General features: G+C 39.1%; 1 protein-coding gene across 4 annotated transcripts in view; it reads right to left on the bottom strand.

Annotated features, from left to right (window-relative positions):
* TTC39B (tetratricopeptide repeat domain 39B) overlaps positions 1-17,741 on the bottom strand; it is a 79,608-nt gene that overhangs the window by 30,885 nt on the left and 30,982 nt on the right. The window contains exon 1 of one of the 4 annotated variants that reach the window (XM_050330225.1): positions 7,972-8,271. The exons of the other annotated variants lie outside the window; for them this stretch is intronic. The gene's annotated coding sequence lies outside the window, so the exon portion shown is untranslated. Of the gene's footprint in view, positions 1-7,971; positions 8,272-17,741 lie in introns of those variants that run through there. 4 annotated transcript variants of the gene reach the window in all.

Below are 17,741 nucleotides of genomic sequence, written 5' to 3'. Positions count from 1 at the left end.
ATGAAACTGTTCCAGTACAGTGGAGATATACTGTCCATATGCAAGCTCTTTGCAACTTTAGTAGGTTCTTCTAATCAACTACTTGCAGCTGCAATAGAAACACAGCATAAAAATGCTGACTTGAAAACCCCGAGATGTATTGGAATACTCACTATTAGGATGACAATCCTTGGGATGTACAGAGAGCAAAACCACTCATAATTTAAAATGCTAATGCAGATTATAGCTTAAGCCACTTTCCTCCCCCCCATCAACTAAAAAGGGAACATAACTATTAGCCTAAACCAAGTGAAAAGTCACGGAATTAGAAGTTATTCGAACATGTAATAATGGGTTATACAATATCACCTATCTCTCCACACCAGCCTCAGTGTAACAGCTTCCTGAAAAGCCACTACATAGCCAAAGTTACACATTAACTTGATGTATGCTGCTGTCTTTGTATCTACATAAGATTTAGTCAGCTTTTAACAATCATTCCAGGTGCAATCATTTACCAACTTTTCTCTTGAGAGGGGATTCAGGAGCTAGAAATGGGAGAACTGCAGAAAAAATTATATTTACTCCAACAACACTTTCACATATTAATCACATACTGAGTTCCATATCACACAACATCAGCTGGACTTAATGGCCAAGCAACACTTGCATGAATAGGGATTGCAAAATTTAGTTTTTAAACTTCTAAAACCCTCTGTCAGCTCTTTACAACATGGCTAAAATAATCAGCCTTACCTGATGAACAAAATTTAATCATCAGCAAATTGGTTTTGTTCGCTACTGGTCTTACTAACCAAAGTCTCACGAGGCTACAGAAATTGTAAATACTTGTTATTACTGGGAGCAAAGCGAAACTTCAAAGAATAAAAACCACAAAATGTGAAACTAGCAGTAAAAATTCAGTTTTATGATAATCATACTAAGACAGAAATCTGACACAAGCAAAAGGAATGAAAATAAGGTCTTCTAAAAAATTCAGGGTATACAGAGAGGATGCTATTTTGATTATAAGTATCAAGAAAACCAGATGCATCACAATAAAGACAACACTTTATCAAGGCATAAATACTTCAGTAAACAAATGGCACTTAACATTTACAGAGGCTTCATCAGAAAAATCTTGTAGAGGCATTTGTTGCCATAAACTCAAATAAAAACCACCCTGTGTGTGAACTACAGTATCAACAAGTAGGGCAGAAAGAAACTACCATCCATAGCACTCTACTAGAGCAACAAATATGCATGCATCTGCTAGAGTATTTACTGCTAAGTTAATGATAACAAAACAGCTTTAAAATGGATTGCTCTCAGTTGGTTCTTGTCTTCCGTAAAAAGATTAAGTCAAACAGTCCTCATATGCTATCAAAATCTGATACTATTGTTATTCAGGATGTTTCTGTACTTTCTGAAGTGGATCTTTCCCTCTGCAGCAACGAATCAGAAAACTCAGTATTGAACTGTTTATGTTTTACCTTGTCAGAAAGAGTAACTATCTTGTCATGAGTCTTAAAACAGCGATGACATGACCTCTTAATGACAAATAACAGCCGATCCTCACTAGAATATACTCTGTAGTTCCATTTTCTTGGTTAAAAGGCTCTGGATATTTTTGAACACTGCTCTACTTAAAGTGTACTGATCCCTTGGAATGTCCAAGAACAGTAGTCATTTTAAAGCTTTTTAGCTGCTAGGGTTCATCTTCTTCTCTCTCCTTATCCAAGGGACTACTGGGAGACACACTGTGGTACTGAGCTCTGTGCTGACGTGTACTGCCTTGCACGCTTGGCACAAAATAAACTCAAGCCTTCAGCAGAAGCCTGTAAGGACTGGAACCCACTGCCTTTCTGGAACACTTTCTCCCAGTCAAGATTAAAAGATGTACTAAAGCTACGGTATCAAAGGTCACAGTCTACAGCTTACACAGATATCACTAAATCTTCATGTTCACGTCTTGCATGGCTTTACATGCCAAAATGTGCTTGATGTCCTCTTGGCTGGCTTTAATATGTAGCAAAGATCCAAAACATTTGAAGAACTGTCACCACCACATCACCAATCATATGTTAAACTCAAATGATCCAGACCCTTTGTGTTACTTCAGCAAAGGACTTTGTTGCTGGAATCCTTTTTGCTATGTTTTAATTTTAAACTATGTATATTGGGTCTGTCTGAGCTGGAGTTCATTTCCCCATAGCAGCCCTCACAGTGCTGTGCTTTGCATTGACAGCTCAAAGGGTGTTGATAACACACCGGTGTTTTGGCTACTGCTGAGCACAGCATCAGTGCTGTAACCTTCCTTCCCCAGTTGAGGGCAAGATCCTGGGAGGAGACACAAGTAGACCAGCTGACCCAAACTGAGCTAAAGGATATTCCATACCCCATGATGTCAGTTCAGATATAAAAGCTAAGGAAAGGAGCAGGAAGTGAGGGGCATTCATTGTCTACAATGGCTAAAGAATCATCACCCATACTGAAGCCCTGCTTCTCAGAGGTGGTGTATGGAGTTTGTGTTTACTGGGTGTAGCAAAGGTTCCCTTACCATAGCAATGCTTGCTAGTCTCAGTAATCTATAGTAATGCTTTTGTGAAGTTGTACGTTATTTCTGTAAAATCCTTTTTGCCAAAATGCCTACTTTCTCATCAAATTAAAAGAAATCTCTTAGAGAAGAACATGTAGTTTTTCTCCAGATGTGATCTCAAGGTATCAAAGAATCAAAGCCTTTGCAAGGATACCATGGGGGTGAAATCTCTTTAAGTTTAAAATTGAAGTGTACAACTGGCAACAGTGCGGAACTTCTGGAGCAGGGTGTAATAGCATCTTATCCCTCTCATCCATCACTTATATATGAGCCAACAGTAATACTTCACTTTTCTGCATAGTGCTGTGCCAAATTTTAATTTGAATCATTTCATAAGGGACAACGTCATCTGCTACGACTTTTATCAATTGTTTGCACAGACACTAAATTGCAACACAAATCATCAAACAAAAGCTGAGATATTCTGTAGGCGCACTACCTACCTACCACAGAGCAGCAGGTTGCACTAGTACTCATGGCAAATGCCAAAATACCACTAACATTATGACAGGAAGCAAAGGCCAAAATAAAATAAGCTCATTGCCAAATCCTACTGAGATATTCTGTAAGGTCTATGTTTAATGCTCTGGATAGTTTAGTAAAGGATGGCTGAAGGTAATACAATCCACCTACAGGACATGAACATATAGGAAATGTTCAAAAAGTAAAGAAAGTAGCTTTCTAGTTGTTGGAATTTTCTTCCTATTACAAGGGACTACTCTTAAACGTCACAACTGTGAGACTTCTTTATAGTTTGGTTTTAAATGACTACAAGCAGAGGTGCATGACCCTCAGGAACAATTTCTGCATCAAGTCTGAAACTTTCATGAAAGGAGAACATACATCCTTCTCTGGGAGTACTGACCTATGTAAGAAACTGAACACACACCCCAGCTCCACACTATGCTAGTGCTATTACATCTTTCAGTATCTTCTTGGATAGGTACAGGATACAGCCTCTGAAAAAGCCAAGTGTGTCAGGAAAGCCTCCATGAGGCTGGATTTTATTCTTCTGCCTATAGGCATGCTATGCATACCTCCCACCCAGAAAACAATTCAGAAATGTGAATCAAAATCAGTATCCTTTCTCACAATTGGGCCCTTCTTGCTGCTACTGTAATAAAGCATGTTAAATCCTTGACATTAAAGGCATCTCAGTATTTTTAAATGGCCAATCACATCCAGTTTATGAATAAAAAGGATTTTTAACATTTTTGTTAGCTTAAAATGGTCAGGGAAAGATATAAGATCACATGATCAATTTTTTTTTCTAATGTTAACAGAAAAGTTGTTGAAAACTTTTTTACCATTTCATCTAAAACCCAGACTTCAACACCTCACACAACAGAAAAATCTTAAGTCATATGGCTAGGTGTTTGGAATTATTTCCAATTTATATAAATCATTTCCTATCCCAAGCTACTAATACAGAAAATCTAAAACCTTCAGCCATCTGATCAGTGTAGCAAATGGTAACTTATTTTACCCATATAGTAAATCCACTAGTCATACCTCCACAGCAAATTGTGCATCCCTTCTTATGAGAAGCATGAATTTTAGGTAAGTAAAATATTTATGGTAAGGATCGAAAAAAAATTTCATGCTGATGCAAGACAGACTTGGTTCCTTTGAAGGTGTAGTGTCTTCCGTATTTCAGAACTTCCCTAACACATTCTGTAGTCTGTATCCTAAACATTCATTTAAGGAAACCCAGTAAAACTATCCAGTGCTGTGCTAACCAAATTTGCAAACAGGCAGACATTACTTTAAAGCTCACCATATCAGGATGCCTTCAACATCAGGCAATTTAAAAAAAATCAGCAAGCAAACAAAAATAATAATAATTAAAAAACCCAGACACAAACAGAAAATGTACAACACAGCCCCTAACAACAGTCATTTAGTTTAAATTACATTAGTTTACATTCTGACAAAACCATCATGGTAACACACTTATTTTCACTTATTCCTCCCTCAGGACTTCCTCTCACACTGTATTTAAAATCACATCCTATAGCAGAGAGAGGCAAACAGCACTGTTCTTACCTGAGCCCTTCCTGGGTACTAGCTTTCAACTGAATTTTTAGAGACACCTATCATCCACTGGACAGGAAATACACCATGTTTCAATTCAGTTCAGAGGTTGCACCTTCCTCCTCAACCCTAGTGGCTATGAGATAGCAGCATTTAGCCAGCTATTTGTAAATCTGTATCAGTGAATCTCTGTATTGTTGCCACAATACCAAGGGATCTGCCTATACTATCCTTTGAATGATCAAGCCATCTCACCATTAGGGCATTTTCCTTTTCTTTAATAGTGCTGGGTTGTTTGGGGTTTTTTCATTGTTTTGAGGATTTGTTTATTGTTGGGCTTGTTTTGGTTGTTTGGAATTTTTAAAATTAAATTATTTCTTCTTGTTTATCTTACAGCTGTGGCAGAAAAGCTGATGCAGAGTAAAAAGAAGAAACAATAGCTAGCTGATATTATATATTTGTATACATAAAGAGAAAGCATTGAAAACTATTTTTCAAAAGGTGCAGCTGTAGATGTGGAGTTCGAGCTCTCAGAAAAACAGAGGCAGTGAGAAGAGGTAACTGAGTAAGAAAAAATGAGGCAGTTGCCCCTGTTGAAAATCAACCATTATTAAAATTATATGCATAAAAATGAGCTGAGAATGACTTCACAGTTTTAGCTCCACCTTAGCATTGTCAAAAAAGGTCAAACAGCTTTTCATAGACCACTGGAATTTCACTAACAGAGCAATTTAACTGGTCAGTCGTTACACCTTACCAGGTATAATGTTACATGTAATATAACAAGGAGGCAAGGCAGACGGATGGCAGATAAAGCTCTGTTACTTACAGACCAGAAGTCTGGGGGCGGGGGGAGCTGCTAGTATTTTAGGAAAAGTGTTTGCCCTCCTTTCCTTTTTTAGAGATGGAAGTTCCAGTTTTAGCTCTTCTAACCTAAACAGATTTACCTAGAGGTGACAACTGTTTTCTTTTAGGAGTTATAACTGCTCACAGAAGCAGAAATATTTATAATACTGTCTCTTGACCTTAAATGCATTAAAGATCCTCAAACACACCGAAAACCTTATATACAAACACAAATTGGTTCTTAGAAGTCTTATCTGATCTTAAATTTTAAATGTCAAGATCACCATCTGTCAGGACAGCAATAATGTTTCTTTTCTTTACATTCTGCATATATGTCTTATATGTGGTCTCAGACCTTGAGGGCATGCACAGAATTGTCTTTATTCTAGTCAGAAACCAGCCCAGTACCCACAGTGCTGCTTCGTGGGAATCTAATAATGAAATACAAGAAAGTTATCAAGAGGTTTAGATTCCAAACATTTCCATGACTGAGCGGGAAGGGAGGGGCAATAAGATAAGGGAACTTTCCTAATGGTCTGTCTTACTGAAAACATGGATTTTGTTTATCTACATATTTATTATCAATGCCGCATTTGAACACCACAAGAAAATACGGATTGCTGTATCCTCACATATTATTACTACCCCACAGATGCAACAAAGCAACTGAATAAATACAAACGACGAAAATCTAGGCAAAGTTGATCATCTCTGCCTGACCCTCAGGTGCTACAAGAAATAGCACCAGCTCATCTTGCTGGCTGACCATCACCCACCACTGCCAAGAGTCCATCCTCTAAAAAAACCACAGGCTATGTTTCTAGCCGCTTTGCTGTCTTATTTTTATTTTTAAATAAAAGAGACACAAGCATTCCCAAATGTTTCAGTTTTGGATTGATCATTAACTAGATTCAGTAAGCCAACAATCAATTTATTGCAAGTTGGGTGATTTTATTGTCTGAGGGGAAAAGAAACATTGGCAGTTTTATCTAACACCATGTTCTTAAGTTCAATGGTGAACTGCACTTCATGTGAACAGAAAGGGAGACTCAAATTTTCCATAAAGACTCAGTGATCTTGTGAGACATGACAACTACCTGGGTTACTATTTACCCACCTGAATACACACATACAGTTCATCTGATCACTAAAGTGACTATAAAATAATCCCATTCAAGCATATCAAGCTACTCCAGCATGAATTTGACACAGTATTGCAAAAATACACGAATACTAAAAACTGTCAGCAAAAAAAAAAATCAAAGAAGTATAAGTGTCGATTTGCAAGTAGGAGAAAAATCTGCTTTGCACTATTCTGTTCAATGCTAATGGAAATACACAGCAGTATAAAAGGTTATCAGATTTATTAATAAATCTCAGTGGTTTGACAGTATTTTTAGATGTAAGTTTTAACACAAGATCTTTCAGGTAAACTGAGAATTGACTATGTTCCTTATCAGACTAACAGTTTATAACAAATAATCCAGCAGAGGTCAATACATGCAATACTGTGTACAAAAATGATCACCTAAATATGGCAGAGAGGAATACTGCCAAAGTTTAACATATAGCACGTAGATATAGATAAACAGATGTTCACCATAAAAAAAAATAATTTTGATTCGTTCAACATTTTCCCTGGAGAGGAGGTCTAAATAAGACACGCTGAGGAAGATCCTCTTCGAAGAGGTAGCATGTACAAATAGTAATGAAAGCTTACTGGCAGTTTTACATGAATCAAATAAAAATTTCACTTATCCTCCAATGGAAAAAAAGAAAAAATAAATCATGTGGCAAGTAGGACACCAGATCAGGCCAGATGTTTATGGGACTAACACTGCGTCACACAAATACTGGCTCAGATCCAAAGAGACAATTAGGACAGTGTGATCCTAGCAAGACGCTCTTTCTAAACTTCAAACTAATTTACTGGAATTTATTACACAGTGACCTTATAGCCCATGCTGGAGACATTCTGAATTTACTGAAGTCTCTAAAAGCACACTGCATTATACTTAACATTAGTACTTGCAAAGCACAGCACTGTGTCCTACGAAATAAATTATTTATGTCTAAGTAAAAAATTATATAACCTCAAATGGTTAAATCAGCACAGCTACCAAGAGCAGAGGACAGTCTGTAAATGGAGAAAATAACTCTAAGTCTGATACTGTCTCTAAATTACCACATTTTAAAGAATAGCATCCCAAAATACACACCTTGTGGTGTTCTACAACCTACAGCATCTGAGCTGATTAAGCACTGACATCAGCAGAGATGCTTCTGCTCTCTAAAAGCATTGTTCACCACTGCAAAGGGCGGAAGAGAAACAATTACTTCATAATCCCATGGTGAATATATTGGTTTTCCTTTATCTTCAAGGAAATCCGTATGAAAAGAAAATGCTATAGTTTGACATACCTGCCAAAGTAAATTTTCACAGATACAATCCCGTAAATCTTATTACCACGTTTATGATTTTAGGGAGTATTAGGCAAATGTAATATACTTACAGAATTAAATCAGTTAACTTCAGGTAGGTAAATACAGGTCCTTGTGCAAAAATAAGCGCTGCTTCTTTCACTCTGTCTTTTTCCACTGTGCACACACACAGAGAAAAAAAAAAATCCAAAAAACACGAAGAAAAGCAATAAAGAGAAAACTGATTGTTTTATTTCTCAATATCCATGAGGTTTCATTAATGAGTTATCAAGCAAAAACAATAAAAGTTCACATGCCAGCAGCTGGGAACACAGGCGCTCTCCATAGCCGAATTCAAAAGAAATGTCAGTGAGTGGCAGCAGCTACAGTCACTGCTGGAAGCTGATGCCTCTGCAGGAAGAGGATGCTGGGAGATTCTCCCAATCTGTGCTGCAGCCTAATTCTAATCCATCACTCCTAACTGCCAGAAAAAAAATGGAGACTTGAACACAAAGTGATTTATATTTGAAGACAAAAATGGAGTTACCTTAGTGCTTTCTGAATATTAAAAAAAAAAAAAAAGCCACAATTAAAGTCACACAGGAAAAGCATACTAATGCAACTGCAGTAAAACTAGACCAAATATATGAGAGTTGATAGCCAGCAGCACTTAAAAAAATAACTAGCTCATGTTTGATTCTCATCATTTGACATTACTCAAACATATCAACACTTTTTTTTAATTAATCCTTTGACATTTTTCCCAAGAAACACAAATTTTTAGCTAGAGTTCCATGACCAAAACAAATCACCACCACAGAGAGACTGCTAATAAGTAGTTTTCTTCATGAACATCAGCAGCAAAAGGAAAAGGTAGGAGTCAGAAGGAAAACAGCTACAACAGAGATACATTCATCCCCTTGGTCTGATCTCTCTAGACAAGACACGATGAAAGCTCAGCACATAGGAGCTAAGCAGCAGACAATTAAACTATGACCTCCACCTTCAAACAGTATCCTTTAAAGCTGTACCACCTAGAGTAACAATACCTTTTTCCAGCTATGTTTACTGTTATGAACTGAGATTTACTCACGAAAACATCTCAAAGAAATCCTTTAAAGCACAATGTAGGAAAACAACAGGTTTGCATTACCTTATTTCGGATGTAGGAATGTAGGAAACAACAGGTTTGTATTACCTTATTTCGGATGTGTGCTAAGTAGTAGTAGCAATAATACTTCAACCTATTTAAACAACTTCTGAAAAAACATTCTTACTTGTAAATAATGGCCAGTCTTCGCGAGCGAAGATCCGGGGAAGGTCTTTACACTTTCCAGCCTGCGCATTGGATTTTTTAGGTGAGACACAGTGTGCGCAGAACTGAGCCCACCCTTTAATCCTAAGGTTCATCTGCCGGGGCCAAGCGAGCTTGGACGGTGGCAGCGAGGTCCTTAGGACGTAGATGGGTTGCCTTTTCAAGGGCTAACATTGGGAAAGGGTTGCATAGTATTGCCTCAAACACCTAAGGAAACCTATGATCAGGTAAAAAACGTTTTGTAAATCTTGTAAACCTTACAAAGAGATGAGATGGGCAGCTGGAATTTATGGACAGCAGCACCTTTAAAATCAGGACATTTCTACCTTCTCCACAAAACTGTGCCCAGTGGTGTTGAAGACCAAGGAGTTCAGAGATATCCAAGTTCTCCACCATGTGACTTGGAAGCAGTGCTTACGTGTATTATCAGTTAATATATTAATGATATTAGGGGCAGGGAAAGTCAAAGTGCCAGAATTTCTGTAATCTTGATTGTACATGAAAGGCAGAGGAGTTTAAATCAAGGTTGACCAGTCACATAAAAATCGACCCACTTCTACCCCAAAACATACAGTGTTCTGTTTTTAACACAGCGTACGTTGTAGACAGTCCACACTTGATGTCTCAGAAAGTATCTTCCAGAAAAAGCTGAGTGAGTCAGGAGCACATTTCCACAAAACTGGAAAAAGCAAGCTTTCTGTCTGCCAATATCAACCAATGTCCAAAGATTTTCCCTAGACTGTCTTAAAGAAAAATGAACCAGTACACACTCAAGACACCTTCCACTCTGATTGTTTCCCCAAATGCTCTGAGACAGTTTTTAATCATTGTGGGAGAGAAGGGAAGGCAGGGGGGACATGACAAAACCAAACCAACAAACACCACATCAGTAAAGACCAGAGAAGTTTTGTTTGCCTGATAGTTTGAAATAAAGAATGAGGCAAATCTGATTTTCAATCCCTTTTCCCTAAAAACAATCCTACTTCTCAACATCTGAGCAAGTCATAGCCAGTAATTTATTCTTTTTCTTCATCAAGGAATTAAAACTCATCTTTCCATTTTCTTATTTAAAGCATATTATGTGAGTTTAACACCATAAATTTATTTGTAATGAAAGAGCAAGCCACAGGGCAGCAAAACAAATATTTAGACATAAAACCAGGGCGTGGAATCTTCTTCTGCACCTGCCTTTCAGTAAAGGTTCGCAACAGAGTAGCAGCGTGTTGAAGGGATGCAGAGTTTTGGGCAGTTCTCTGTTAAATCTCCCAGCGTTGGTTTGTTTGGTTTTCATTTTTTCCTTTATCTCCTCTCCTGTTTTTTCTCTTCTTGCTTTCTATAAGCTATGGACACGGGTGGAATTGCACATTTCAAAGTCAACAGATGATGCCAATATAAAAATTTACACAATGTGGCCTGAAGTCTTCTACTCAAATACGAACACAGAGAAATCCTAAATGACACGTAAAAGGTGTCATTGCAACAAAAATGGAAGTGTTAGGGATGACATAATTACCGTCCAATTAAAATCCTTTAAACTTAAAAAAATTATAATTCTAGAACTGTCTAGGGTAGAAAAAGCTTACAGAAATAAGGATCCTGTATCACTACTGCTGTTCCAAATCTTGAGATTGACAACATTAAGTAGCTACTGTGTCATATTTTTATATTTATGTTGCTATGAAAATATTATCTGCTAGATACAAAAATTACCTTTACTGGACATTTTTTCCATTGACCTTGAAAGTCAAACATTAGAAAATAAAATTTGATCATTTAAACTGTCACCGCTGTTTCTCATTATCTTAAGACAATTTCAGAATCTGAATTTAAATTTAAGAAGATGGTTTCAGAATCTGAGTTTAAATTTAAATTTAGGTTTTTGGCTCTTTGAACTGGGATTGCAGTTGGCCAAAATACTGGGAGCAATAAAAGGAGTTTTTTTCAAAAATATTAACGGCAATAGGCAGTATAGAAATATCACTGTCCCATTACAGGATGAGGACAGTCACCTCACAAACAGGGTCAGAGACAAGGCAGAGGTGTTTAACAATTTCTTTGCCTTGGTTTTCAACATGGATGATGGACCAAGCTCAGTGCCCTGAACTGAAGCACCACGACTGCGAGAATGATCAACTCCCAGTCGACCCTGAAACTGTGTGGAACCTGCTGCTCCAGCTGGATCCCTACAAATCTATGGGGCCTGATGGGATTCATCCAAGAATCCTCAAAGAGCTAAATGATGTCATCACAAAATCTCTCTTGATGATTTTTGAGCCATCTTGGGAACCTAGAGAGATCCCAATTGATTAGATGCTGGTGAACATTGTCCTGATTTTCAAGAACAGCAAGGAAGAGGATCACAGAAACTAGTAACTAAGTTATGAAGATTTTTCTGGGAAGTATTTAAAAGTACCTGAAAGACAGCACTGCCATCGGTCAGAGCCAGCACAGCCTCATGAGAGGAAAGTCCTGCTTATCAAACCTATTTCCTTTTATGACAAGGTAAACCACCTAGTAGATGAAGGGAAGCCAGTTGATGTAATCTTTTTAGATTTTATGAAAGCTTTTTATACTGTCTCTCACAAGATCCTTCTGGACAAAATCTCCAGCACACAGCTGGATAAGGACAGGATGTGGTATGCGAGCAATTGGTTCACAGGCCTGAGCACGTAATACTGAATGGGGTGACTCCAGACTGGCTGTCTGTGGGGTTCCACAAGGCTCCATTTTAGGTCCTGGCCTCTTCTACATGTTCATAAATGACTTGGACACAGGACTGGAGCAGACACTAAGCAAGTCTGCAGATGACACAAAACTGGGAGGAGCTGTTGACTCCCTCAGAGGCAGAGAGGCCCCACAGAGTGACCTTGACAAATGAAAGGACTGGGCAGTCACCAATCAGATGAAGTTCAACAAGGAAACTGCCAGATTCTACACTTGGGATGGGGCAACCCTAGATGTACGGACAGACTGTGAAATGAGATGCTGGAAGGTAGTGCTATGGAAAGGGACCTGTTTGATGGGAAGTTGAATATGAGTCATCAGCACCCTGGCAGCCAGGAGGACCAACTTTATTACGAGATACCGGATTATTATATTAATTATTGTCTCCGACTGACTCAAGTGGTGGGGGGAGGGGTGGGGAAAGGGGGAAGATTGAATTTCATGAAGCTGAAGTGGTGACCTGCTCCACTCCCCAGCCCCTTGGAGCCTCCTTGGGCAGCCCTGGAGCAGCTGTCAGTCACTGGCACATCACGAGCAGTGTCCCACACAGCATCCCAGAGCCCCAGCCCAGGCCCATATGGGATGGTACACTGGATGTACCACCAGCAGGAAGGTGGCCACAGGGGGCCAGAGAAGATAAAACTGACACCATGAGGCCATCGTGTGGTCATGACTCTACCATCTGGACACACAGAAGGTGGACGACACAGAACTCCAGGCGGTAGCTATAATTCAGTCTTTTTCTCTCTTTACTTCTTCTCCTAATCTCCTTTCTTGAGATTTGGCTAACTTAAAGCTGGATGGGTTGGATTTTGCTAAATTGGGTTAGCATGTGCTAAGTCAACGCTTTGTCACAGAATCACAGAATCAACTAAGCTGCAAAACATCTCTGAGATCATCGAGTCCAACTTATGATTGAACACCACCACATCAACTAGACCACAGCACAAAGTGTCACATCCAGTATCATCTTAAAAACCTCCAGGGATGGTGATTCCACCACCTCCTTGGGCAGCCCATTACAGTGTCCAATCACTCCTTCTTTAAAGAACTTCTTCCTAATGTCCAACCTAAACCTCCCTTGGTGCAGCTTAAGACTGTGTCCTCTTGTCCTACTGCTGGTTGCCTGGAAGAAGAGACTGACCCCCACCTGGCTGTCAGGGAGTTGTAGAGAGTGATGAGGTCTCCCCTGAGCCTCCTCTTCTTCAGGCTGAACAACCAGCTCCCTCAGCCTCTCCTCACAGGACTTGGGCACCAGACCCTTCACCAGCCTCACTGCCCTTCAGACACACTCCAGCACCTCAATGTCTTTCCTAATCTAAAGGGGCCCAGAAGTGGACACAGCCCTCAAGGTGCAGCCTAACAAGTGCCAAGGACAGGAGAAGAATCACTTCCCTGCTCCTGCTGGCCACACTGTTCCTGATGCAGGCCAGGATGCCATTGGCCTTCTTCACCACTTGGGCACACTGCTGGCTCATGTTCAGCCGCTGTCAGTAAGTACACCCAGGTCCCTTTCTGCCTGGCTGCTCTCCAGCCACTCTGTGCCCAGCCTGTAGCGCTGCAGGGGGTTGTTGTGGCCAAAGAGCAGGACCCAGCACCTGGCCTTGTTGAACCTCATACTGTTAAATTTAGCCCATCTATCCAGTCTGTCCAGGTCCCTCTGCAGAGCCCTCCTACCCTCCAGCAGATCAACACTCCCCCCAACTTGGTGTCACCTGCAAATTTGCTAAGGGTACATGATCCCCTCATCCAGATCATCAATAAAGATATTAAACAGGACTAGGCCCAACACTAATCCCTGAGGAACATTGTGAAATACTTTTTTTGCTTGAACGTTGCTCTTTAAGCTTTTGCCAAGTTCCCTTTTAAACTTTTCCAGTAAAAGTGTGTTATTTGACCTCCTGGGAAATGTGTGCAGTGTGTTCTCCTGTGTGCTCTCTCAAGGTATTAAAGAACTGAAGGCCCTTTTAATAAATCTGGCAGGCAAATTTTTGGAGCCTTGTATATTTTTTAAAGTAAAACCTCTTCAGTGAGCTCATAGCTTGAACCTGGGGTCTTACACATGTCCTGAGGAGGCATCAAGCAAAGCATCGCCAGCACATCAAGGGAGGGGATTGCCCCACTCTGCTCTGCAGTGGGGTGGCCTCACCTTGAATATTGTGTGCAGTTTTGGACATCACAATATAAGAAAGATATTAAGCTCTTCGATAGCGTCCAAAGGAGGACAAGGAAGATCATGAAGGGCCTTGAGGGGAAGCCGTATGAGGAGCAGCTGAGGTCACTTGGTCTGTTCAGCCTGGAGAAAAGGAGACTGAGGGGAGACCTCATTGCAGTCGCAACTTCCTCGTGAGGGGAAGAGGAAGGGCAGGCACTGATCTCTTCTCTGTGGTGACCAGTGACAGGACCCGAGGGAATGGCCTGAAGCTGTGTCAGGGGAGGTTTAGGTTGGATATTGGGAAAAGGTTCTTCACCCAGGGGGTGGTTGGGCACTGGAACAGGCTCCCCTGGGAAGTGGTCACAGCACCAAGCCTGACAGAGTTCAAGAAGCATTTGGATGATACTCTAGGGCACATGGTGTGACTCTTGGGGATAGTCCTGTGCAGGGCTAAGGGTTGGACTCCATGCTCCTTATGGGTCCCTTCCACGTCAGTAGATTCTGTGATTCTGTGTAAATTGGAATTTAGAGCATTTTCTCAGCTATTCAATTTCATTCACTAGCAAAATACTCACATGTGCAGGTGTAACAGGAATCTTAACTACACTTCTGAGATGATAAGGATAACCTGCTCTAACTTCCTTAAACACTTCTGTCCCTTAATCTGTCACCCCAGTAATACCACACAGAGCTGCTTTGGTAGGATCAAGGATTAACAGTATCCAGCTTTGGGCAGGCAAAGAAAATGCAAAAGGGAATCAATGAAACATTTCTCTTTTTGCTGAAATCGATAAAGACAGAAAATCCTGAGTATCATTATTGATCAAAAACCATCTCTCTGCTTTTCTACAGAATGTTAGCTTCCAGTTTTTCAATATTTCATGTTTTAATTCTGTTTAAATGAGATCTCACTATCTTTCCACTAATGCTGTAACTGAGGGTCTGGTGTCAGAAATCTATATATAAACAGAACGACATGAAGACTTCCTCTGCATATGAACTGCTTGCAGCAATCAGGCAGACTACTGTGTTTCTTTCCAAAGACAACTACAAAGCATCTTCTGTAAATAGACCCATGCATCTACCATAATAGAGTTACTCTAAATGCTGATATTCATTTGCATAAGCCTCAGATATTTGGGTAGTAAGTAAAACTACCATCTTATCTTCACCTCAAAGAGAAAGACTGCAAGGCAATCTAAGGAAGATTGCACAGAAAAGCACAACAACTTGATAGCTACTTATTCCTGTCACATACAGATGACATTTTAAGGAACAGTAAGTAAAATGAAATGGGAAGGAATCCCAACAGAATTAGTATTTCATACAAGTTCTAAACAAATTGAGAATGTCAGAGGATAAAATGCCTACAGAAATCAAAATAGCAGTGGCAAGGTCAGTACATACATAATATAGTGATGGTTAAAAACTGTCGGGAACTCAAACCACTTATGATCTACTTGTAAAACCAAAGACAAGTTAATTTACAAAATTGTACTCTGGCAACAGAAAACATGAATATCTGCATTCTACAAAGAGATTTTCTGAATAATTTGAGGAAAAATTAAATTAGTTGAGAATTATCTTATTCAGTAAGACTGCAATTACAGTGCACAGTATTTCCATGGTAAGATTCAGGTACTGATGAGGCATTTTAACAAGAATTAAATAAAAGAATGAACCACAATTAAATCTGTTCCACCCATATAAGTTTTTGAACCTGTAGATGCTTGAGAGGCATTAGGTAATCTTATGAAACACATTTGCCCGAAACTTAAAAATAAGCAGGCACTCCAGTGGAAACATGGTGAAAGGTATCATAAAAAGCAGCTTACCAACTTCTTGGCAGAGCCTTGAATTTCCACAACAGAAAGAAGAGTTTGACTCCAGTTATTTTGTTCCTTTTACAACAGAATATACCAATCTGAAACTATTTCTGAGTTAATACAACCAGGCAATAGTGAATTTACTTTCATATATATCCCACCTATTCTCTTTGGAAGATTAAAGATACTATATCAAGCCAATATTATCAAGCCAATACATAGAAAACTGAAAACTTAGCTATTCTCACTGGCAGAGAAGATATGAGATTAAATGTTAGTGCACCAGTGAACAAAAAAAAATTCATGTACAGTAAAGAACTCTATTTAAAGGTTCCTTCATATTTCTACAAAACAAGTATTTGGGGCTCATTACAAAACCTGCTTTGGAGTTTACCAGAAGATCACAAAGGAATCCAGACAGAAAATCACTCATTGCCCTTTTAACATCTAACTTGCACAACCTGGTATCTATAGGTAAGCAATATTTAAGGAATAAAGCCAGTGAGAGCCAAGTTAGACTAGCAAAACCATTTGCTAGCATTTATTGACGCAAAACACAGAACAATATTACTCTCTGCACATTTTACATGAAGAATTGCAGAGTGGTGTATGAGATACAGATCTAGGAAGATCTGGTTGTCACACATTCTTTCCCAATTCTCTAAACTAACAAGATGATCTGACAGAATTTGAATCAGAACTGATCTCATAAGTAAACATCAGTCTTTGTAGACAGAAGTCCCTATAAAAAAGGTTCACTTTAGTTATATTCAATTAGGTATAACAAACTGCAATAAACCACTCAACCAGTGCTAGGCATATCATCACAGAGCTGTAACAATGCCACTTTCCTATCCAAAATAAAAGAGACAAACACTGACACATAGAAAAATGTTGAAGTGAATGTTATCAACAGCAAAATCAAAAAATCAGATACAGCTTCCTAGACGGGTAAACCTCTGACCATTTGTTGTTTCAAAGTAGTCATGTTCCCAAATTTTTACTACTGTATTCTTAATAGAAAAAACTGCCATTAATTCTAGATAGAGAAAGGTCAAGAACAACCAGTGAGGCATTACATTTAAGAGAGGCTTCCCTTCAGAAAAATTACCAGCATCATTTGAAAACTAAAATCAAAGTGTTTCAATGAAGATAAGATTGAAGACTTCCACAAAACATCCCAAGGTTTTTTTTTTCAGTTCCTTAGGCATATTTTTTTAAACAGTTGTACCTTCTAAAGAATTTGAGGGAGTTTAATGCAGTGAAGAATCCTGGCCAATACAAAATATACACATTCACTATGTTCAACTAGTGATGTTTAAGTAATAACACAATTTCTGTCCCATTAATATTCTCTCCTCATCCTGCATTGACTCTTCTACATAATGGTTATTACAGATGGAACCAAAACCAACCAGAATAAACTAACATCAGCCCAACTTCTATACCACTATAAAAAGTGTCTCTGTACGAGAGCTATGAACACAGGAGACACACTGAGGAAGAAGAAATCAAAGCTCTGCATGCCAATAATAAACAACCATGCTCAGCTCAGACATCAGTAAAAACAATATAACAACTATCTCATAGAAAGAATGAGTGCTGGATAAATATTCTCACAAAATAAGTATATGAAAGTCACCCTCTTCCCTCTCCCAAGGGAAACAAGGGCCAGAGAGAGAAATTACCTGATCATACAGCAACTGCTAGGCAGTCAAAGGAAGCAAAAGTAATCATTAACATGAAGAGTTCTCAACATGAACATATCAGATTCTTATTTACTTGTGCATGTCAGGGAACAATTTAACTTTTCTCAGTTTTACATAGAGAGCAGACCTTACT

This window comes from Myiozetetes cayanensis, unplaced genomic scaffold (assembly GCF_022539395.1).
Source record: "Myiozetetes cayanensis isolate MyiCay16 unplaced genomic scaffold, myiCay2020 scf4, whole genome shotgun sequence".
In the NCBI taxonomy this organism is placed as follows: domain Eukaryota; kingdom Metazoa; phylum Chordata; class Aves; order Passeriformes; family Tyrannidae; genus Myiozetetes; species Myiozetetes cayanensis.
This window is presented reverse-complemented; position numbering and strand designations above follow the sequence as displayed.